Raw genomic sequence first — 7,759 nt, 5'->3', positions numbered from 1 at the left:
GCTGTCAGTATTTCAATATTTAAAAGTGATGGTGACGGAATATTCTTTTGGAATGAGAAGAAATGAAGAAATATAAAAGCTTTTATAAAATTATTTGTTTTTGTTTGATTAAATTTATTTCAATGACTATCAATAATTATAATACAAATTATATTCATTGTCATACTTTTTGAACAGGTTAGATAAATTGGCCAATAATATCATTATTAGATTAGGTACTAATACCTTGTCTTTTCTCTTTATAAAGACGGGATTCTGCAGGTAAGACTGCAATGTCTTGACTAAGTGTCCTTAACTAAGGACTGGTAAATGCATTCCATTAACGAAAAAGGCCTCAGAAAATTGGTTCATTGCTTTATTGACACCTGACATGGTAGTGGGATTGCAGGAGTGTGTGTGTGTGTGTGTGTGTGTGTGTGTGTGTGTGTGTGTGTGTGTGTGTGTGTGTGTGTGTGTGTGTGTGTGTGTGTGTGTGTGTGTGTGTGGATGTGTGTGTGTGTGTGTGTGCGTGTGTGTGTGTGTGTGTGTGTGTGTGTGTGTGTGTGTGTGTGTGTGATCTGAGAGTATTGCACCCACTTGCAGATTGAAGCGCCCGCTAATGACACAGGCGGCCCCCAAGTGATCGTCAGTACAATCGATTGCGGCCGTCGCAGATGTTGGTCAGAGCCAGTTTGTTCCTTTTAACAGCGCGGGGCCCAGTGAGCTGTGTTGCAGGCATGCGGCACTGTCGGTGAAGACCGGCAGCGCTGCGCCTGTAGCTCTGCTCAAACCCGCCTTGTCTGCTGTTGTGCTTTCCCTGGAGTTCCAACTCGATCGGCTTTACTCCCCCACACACACTGCATGTGCAATTTGAATTACATTTAAATTTTCAAGAGGAAATTGCAAGGATCTGTCTGTCTTTCCATCTGACTGTCTGTCTGTCTGTCTCTGTCTGTCTGTCCATCCGTCCATCCGTACTGCATTAAAATTGCATATTGGATATTGAAAAATGTACTGTATTTTATCATTCTAATTTCCTATCAAGAGTACATGACAGGTAATGGCAGCAGGTCATAGAGTTTCCAGTGTTGTTTCCCTGATTTCGTTGCGTGGCATCTTTATTTTATTTTATTTTTTTCCTTTTAGCACAAAACCAGCTGCAAAAGAAAAAAACGGTTGCCATGGTCACGGAAGGACAGTGCTTTGGGTAATCCAAGTTATCTGAATAACTCTCGGCTCATTTCAACCTCGCCGAGAACACTCGGATATCTTTCCAGTGGCGGCGGCGGCGGCGGCGGTGGCGGCGGCCATGAACGCGCCGCGGCCTCGGCGGTGGCTCCAGCCCCCTCGCGTGCGTCCGCAGGCCGCGGCTACATCGATTATCATACGCCATCGATCGTGTCGGAGATTGTGTGGTGGGCAGGCTCTCGCTCTCTTTTTTTTTTTTTTTTCCTCCCTTGGTTTGGTTTACATAATTACATTATGTAGGACATGGGCAGCCAGAAGCGCTTTTTCTCTTTGGAAGACTTCAGAGAGTGAATGAAGCAGATCTATTTAAGGAAGTGGGTTAGTGGCGAGGGGAAGCGGCTTGATTCAGAGAATAAACACATATTTCACACGTCGGGATGTTTGTTATTTGGCGATGCGGCCCCCCGAGTCCCGGAGTTTGTTGGATCTGTCGAGAGGATCCGCGCGGAGGCCGAGGTTTCCGCCGTCGCAATTTTCCCGTGGAACGGACGTGTTGAATGTGGGTTATTTCTCCGGGAGGTCGAGGGAGACGTGCGGATTAAAACCAGCCAATTAAAACACCAAACACCGTTCAATATTTTACACCATTTCCATTGAAAAAAAAAAAAAAAAAAAAAAAAAAAAAAAAAGCTTCCATTGTGACATTAGCATATGTGCAGCCAGTTCAGGTCGGTGCATTTGCATGAAATTCGAACCTTTCCAGGGGTGGCGGTTCAACCAAGCCCCAAAGACTAAATTAAATGATTATTATCAAACCAGGCGTTGAGGTGCTCGCCGGCTGACAGGGAAGTGGTCGCTCCTGCATTAATTCAATCGCCGGTGTTCTTAACGTGCCGCTGAGGTATTATTGGACTTGTCCTTAAAACCCACTTACTCTGGATTTAAAAAGCCTAACCCTTCCCGTGCCTCGCTCACGGAGCCTCCCATGCAAAAGCACTGCGGGCCAAAAACCTGATTTATATTTCCATCGCCCGATAACACCCGCGCCCTACACTCCAGCAAACACTGGTCAACGCTGAAAAAGAAACAGCTGAAAGCTATTTGACAGGAAAATAGAATCGTGTGTGTGTGTGTGTGTGTGTGTGTGTGTGTGTGTGTGTGTGTGTGTGTGTGTGTGTGTGCGTGAGCGTGAAAAGAGGGGGGCGGGCATGGGCGCTCCTTAAACACCATGTCGAGGGGCGGTCGTGCACGAATCTGACCGCCGACCGCCAGGGGCCGTGGTAACACCCTGGCCGCCGGTGAACCCGAGTTAGGACTTAGGGTTTTCCTCAAAGCGTAATTGGCGGAGACGCTTTGAAGCGCCGCGTCGCAGGTAGGCGCGCGTTGGGGGAAGAGGGAGAGGAAGAAAAGGAAAAACCTTTGAAGGCGGACTCCCCAACATTTCCCCGGCGTGCTGGCTGGGAGTGGAGGGAGGGGAGGGAGGGAGGGAGGGAGGGAGGGGAGGGAGGATCCTCAGGACAGGGCTCGGTAGGTGTCGGCGGCTTGCTGCCTGCGCTCCGCTCTCGCCCCTGCGCTATGCATCCACTGTCGGGCCTCATCCATCACTGTCAAACCTGCTGCTTATGAGCCCGATATGGACCGCAGCCACAGACTTGATATTTAACTGGCCACCTGCCGTTAGATTACCAGCACCGGGGCGGCTCTTTGGTGGAGGACATAATTGAGGGACTGATGCGTCATCGACACATACGGGCAGATATTGTAAGATATAACATATTAAAACACATATTTACATATACAGTATGTGTGGATGAATTTGATATTGCGTGCAGTTCATTCCTACATTGTCATCTTTGTTCCGGATCAGATTGCAAAAACGGGGGAAGCCATCAAACTCCTTTGCCCCAGCCAGCGGGACCAGGGGGGCCCAGCCGGGCCAGGGTGGCCAGGGGTACCAGGGGGGGCCAGACGGAGCGCACCTTCTACAGGTTAGCCATGTGGAGCTCCCAACAACCTCCTCCAACTCTCTGCTCGAGTGAATCTGACTCTTGGTGAACGTCCTCCACATCTCCCCCCTGCCTCGGCGCCGGAGGCGGAGCCGGGCCGGCGCAGGGAACCCGCGCTCCTCCTTCCTCCCGGAGACGGACGCCGCTCTGGACGGGGATGGTGGAGCCCCACCGTCCACGCGGGTGGTTTAGGTGGCACTTGGTCGCCGCTAGTCGGGAAGCATTTGTTCATCCTCTGAGTCGGCATCACGTCCGTTCCCTTCCTCCCTATCTGCGGTTAGAACTGTTGCCTAGCAGCGAGAAGATTCTTGCTGGGGCCGAGACACTTCTCCTCATGTCACGTCTCCTGATGCCCCTGACCAAGACTGGTTTTTGGGGACTGGGTGCCGTGCTGTGGCTGCTCAACGCCCCAAAACGGTTGGGACGGGGTAAAATGCAGAGGACGAACTCCTCAACCCGGACGTCTCATCTGCGTCTCATCCTGTTCTCCCGCTTTTCATCCTATCACATGCTTGTGAGGAACGGCACAACTTCTTTGAGCCTCGACCGTTGGTTTGGCCGGCTCCAACTTTTGTTTTGGCCTCGAGATAATGCAGCCTTGAAGCAGCTGAATACGGGGGTGTCCGATTCTGAAGTTTTTTTTTGTTTTGTTTCGTTTTCTTTTCACAAATTGTCCGGAATCCACACAACCAGAGGAAAGGAACAAAGCGGTCAAACGTTCCCAAGGCACGGCCGTGACGCCACTGCCTCCATTTTGGGTGAGGGTTCTGCTCTTACGTCATTCTCTGGCGCAAATTCTTTATCACATCCGAGATATTTGACTTACAGGTCATGGTCATTGGACTTTTTTGAAACCGATTGTCTTGGAATCCCTGGATTGGATTGACATTTTTTATTTTTGTTATAATTTTTTTTTTTTAAGGGGGACCTTGAATAAGGAAGCCAAACAGTGGATTCATTTTCCTTTCCATGAACTGTGGACACACACGGTTCACACATCAGTTTTCTCTCTTTATGAGCTCCACCCACGTGCACCAATGAACTGGACTCCAATGGTAATGTTTATTTTTTTCTTGTGGGCCCATTTCCATTGCATTTGTTCTTCCATTTATGTTTGCAAATGTGCTTCTAGGTATGTTCTCCAGTGTAATTAATGAGCCTACTGTGCTTAAAGTTGTATTTGTGTTTGGCATAGGCCAACTGAAAATGAATGTAGGACCAGAAAAAGCATTTGGGGTGTTGCACGTCAATATATCATTTAAACACGCGGTTCCATAAGGTATGCACAGTGTGGAGCCAGTGTGAGAAAAGGGAACATGGCTGCATTCAAGCCTGACGTTCCGGACGGACCGTTTCATTCGCGGGGCGCCATGCGATAGTTGCCCTGGGGTAAAACGATTAAAACGGCCTCATCCAGCGCAGAATCCATTTTTTCGAACCAAGCTCGCCTTCCGAACAAATAATAGCGTCGGCCTTGGCCATGCCTCGAGGAGGGAGCAAAGAAATTGAGAAATCAAAAGGTGGAACCGCATCAATACGACTCCCCAGCACACGGAAGACACAAATCGACGTTGATAGTTATTGCTGAGCGCCCGGGACCAGGATTAGCGCCAGCACTTCAGCTCATTGGAAGAAAAACAGGGATATGGTCGAAGCGTACAGTGGTGAGTGAAAAGTCCTACCGCCGTGGATTGGTAGATACTGCGGTAACACGTTGTCCTCCTGTTGAACGAGCATGGTATGTCAAAGGTTTAGGAGCCCCATTGAAGAAGAAGGTTCTCTGTTTATCACACACACGTACCCATGCGGCAACGGCAGCACACGCCCCGAACGGTCTCTGCTTTGATCCTGGCTTGTCCTCTCTCCGGGGGGGCAGCCGGGAGCAGTGGGCAGCGTACAGCGACGCCCGGCGACCAACTCCAAACGTCCATCTCTGGTAGGACAATGATTTTCGGCATGTTTTTTCGGGTTGAGGGGGTCCTCACAGGTGGAAGAGGAAACCCCACGCGAGCACAGGGAGAACTGGCCAACTCCACACAGAAAGGCCCCAAATCGGGAGATCACCCGCCGGAGCGAGATGCCGACAGCGCCCCCGGGGGCGGGAATTGTACCCGCCACCTTCTGGCTGCGAGGCGGCACCGCGCCGCGCCGCCGTGCCAGTCGGGTGTAGCCCCGAGGTGCCATGCGTGCTCTTGGAAGGCTGGCGTCCCACAGCTTCCTGCTCTAATCACATCACGTCTCCTCAATTACATCTCAGGCAGCCGCACTCCAGTGCACAATGGAGGGAAGATTTGTGAACAGGACCGCGTCAAAGTTTGACGAGGGATCTGTCCCCCCCCCCCCGTGCACTTTTTCACATTACCCGGTTCCTCGCTGCTCCCTCGGTGGACAATCCAGCCGAACACTCCGAGGCCGCGAGACCGGTTTTATAACCGCATTAATCACTGTCCCGTGCACACGCACGCAGTCCACCGGCCACTTGTGGGTTGGAAGGAGCCAGAGCCTCCGCGAAGGGAAACGCAGCTCGGACCGGAGGCGGGCCTGCATGACAATCATCTTGCATGATTTCCCTCCGCTGTCACCTTGAGTTAAATGATGATTTAAAGTTGTCTCAGGCTGGTTCAGAGGCTTGTTGTTGTTGTTGTTTGTTTGTTTTGGGGTTTTTTAGTTTTTTGCAATTCATTGCAATTACGCTGCCAATGGGTCCACCCTTGCTATGTTCCCAGCAGCCCCATGGTACCTCAATCCTAAGTTCCTCCATTATGTCCAAAGCTTTAGTAAATTAACAAAATGCATAATATCACTTTATTTATTCATTTATTCAACATAAATAAAGTCTTAATAATAATAATAAGATGAAGAATAAAAATGGATTCGGTGACGGGAGGCTTTAAAATGAGATCCACAAGATCCACTTTTAACCTGCAGCATTAACTGACCTTTAACAAAATTAACAAAGTTCGCTTCCGCAAGAATCAGCGAGATGCAGGTGAGAGGAGTTCCATTTATCTATTTATTTATTTATTTATTTATTTTTAATCTTTTAACATTTGCAGTCCTTCCACTCCCGGTTAAACCGTTTTCACACGGAAACAAGCGCGTTGACCCGGGTTTAAAATAAGCGATTGACACCTCTTGCGACCTCCGCCCACACGATGTTTCACGTCCCCCATGCGGAAAAAAGTCAATAACTTCTGATTTTGGATTCTTAACGGGATATGAAACCACGGACCGGGATGCCGATCGGAGGTGGAGCCGATCAAAACAGGGGTCTACCGCTGGTGCCAACGTTGGTTGGCGTTACCGGGTTTTTGGGGCGGTGGGAAAGTCAGTCTCGCTCCAGCCCCAGGGGACCGTCCACCGGTAAATACCTCCATCTTGACCCGCAACGTTCCCTCCTGGGACGGCGGCAGCCGGGATGAGGGCGGAGCCGACGGAGATAACTGTGTCTCCAGCGCCGGGAGAGGGGGGGTGGGGGGGTAGGGCGTAGAACAAAGTTCAGCGTCTAGTTATCTGACGGGGAGGAGAATGGTGGCGACTGATAACGTTGTGGGGGTTGTTATTTTTCCCTTTCCCGGGCACCACCCTCGCGTTTTCCTTACCTCTGCTCATTCCTTCCCCCTCTCGCTCGGCCCTCTCAGCGCCACCGCTTTCCCTCCCTCCCAATGGCTTTTATTTCCTCTTATTTATTTAAAAAATGTTTTTTTTACATGCTTCCGTCGCTCTCTATCTCTTCCCCATGATTCCCGCCGCCGCTGCACCGCAGCCTCCACCTGCACCGCAGCCTCCACCTGCCTCTCGGCTGTTTCGCGGGCTCCAGATTCGCGCAGAAAACAAGCAGGGAGGCCGGAGCAGGACCCCCGCTCGCCGGACACGCCGCACCTGGACGACGCGCTTGGGGACGACCAGAGGCTCGAGGAGGAGGAGGAGGAGGAGGAGGAGGAGGGAGGAGGGAGTGACAACCGGAGGAGACGGAAACTGTGCCCGGCCTCCTCCGGGGGGAGGCCGGGCTCGCCCCGCGGCGCTCCCGAAAACGGCTCGTGGGATCTTCCGACTCCCCCTCCGTTGGACGCCGAGGGACGACCGGGGAGGACGAGGGGACTCAGAGGCGGCACGCGGCGCAAATCGGCCATGTTTAATGTCAAGTTTACCAGATGCCTTGACCTCTCTTCCCGCTTAGTCGTTAGTTTCAGCTCAGAAGAGCAAGAAGGGTTTGAATTCTGTCACCCACTACCCAAGAGGAAACATGGCGAGAGAGGCCACATGAGGAATCAAATATATATATATATATTTTTTAAACGTAGCCCAATTGTTTAACCTTAATAGGTCTTTAAGGTTTTCCTGATCTCAACTATTCCTTATGTCCTTTTATGGCCTGAGCCGGACAAATGGGTCGTTCGCCGGCGGGACGTCACGCTGCTGCGCTGAAGGGTGAGGGCCAGCGGGCGCAGTCGACTACGTCGCCTCTAATGGGAGGGGGGTGTAGGTGGAGCCTGAGCGGTTGGTTACGACATTCGGTTACAAATCCATACGTGGTGATTTCGGAGCTCGGTGCCGGATATAAAGCTGCATTTTTTTTCACATTT

The sequence above is a fragment of the Zeus faber genome (genome assembly GCF_960531495.2).
Source record: "Zeus faber genome assembly, chromosome: 15".
In the NCBI taxonomy this organism is placed as follows: Eukaryota; Metazoa; Chordata; class Actinopteri; order Zeiformes; family Zeidae; genus Zeus; species Zeus faber.
Note: the sequence above shows the minus strand (reverse complement) of the source record.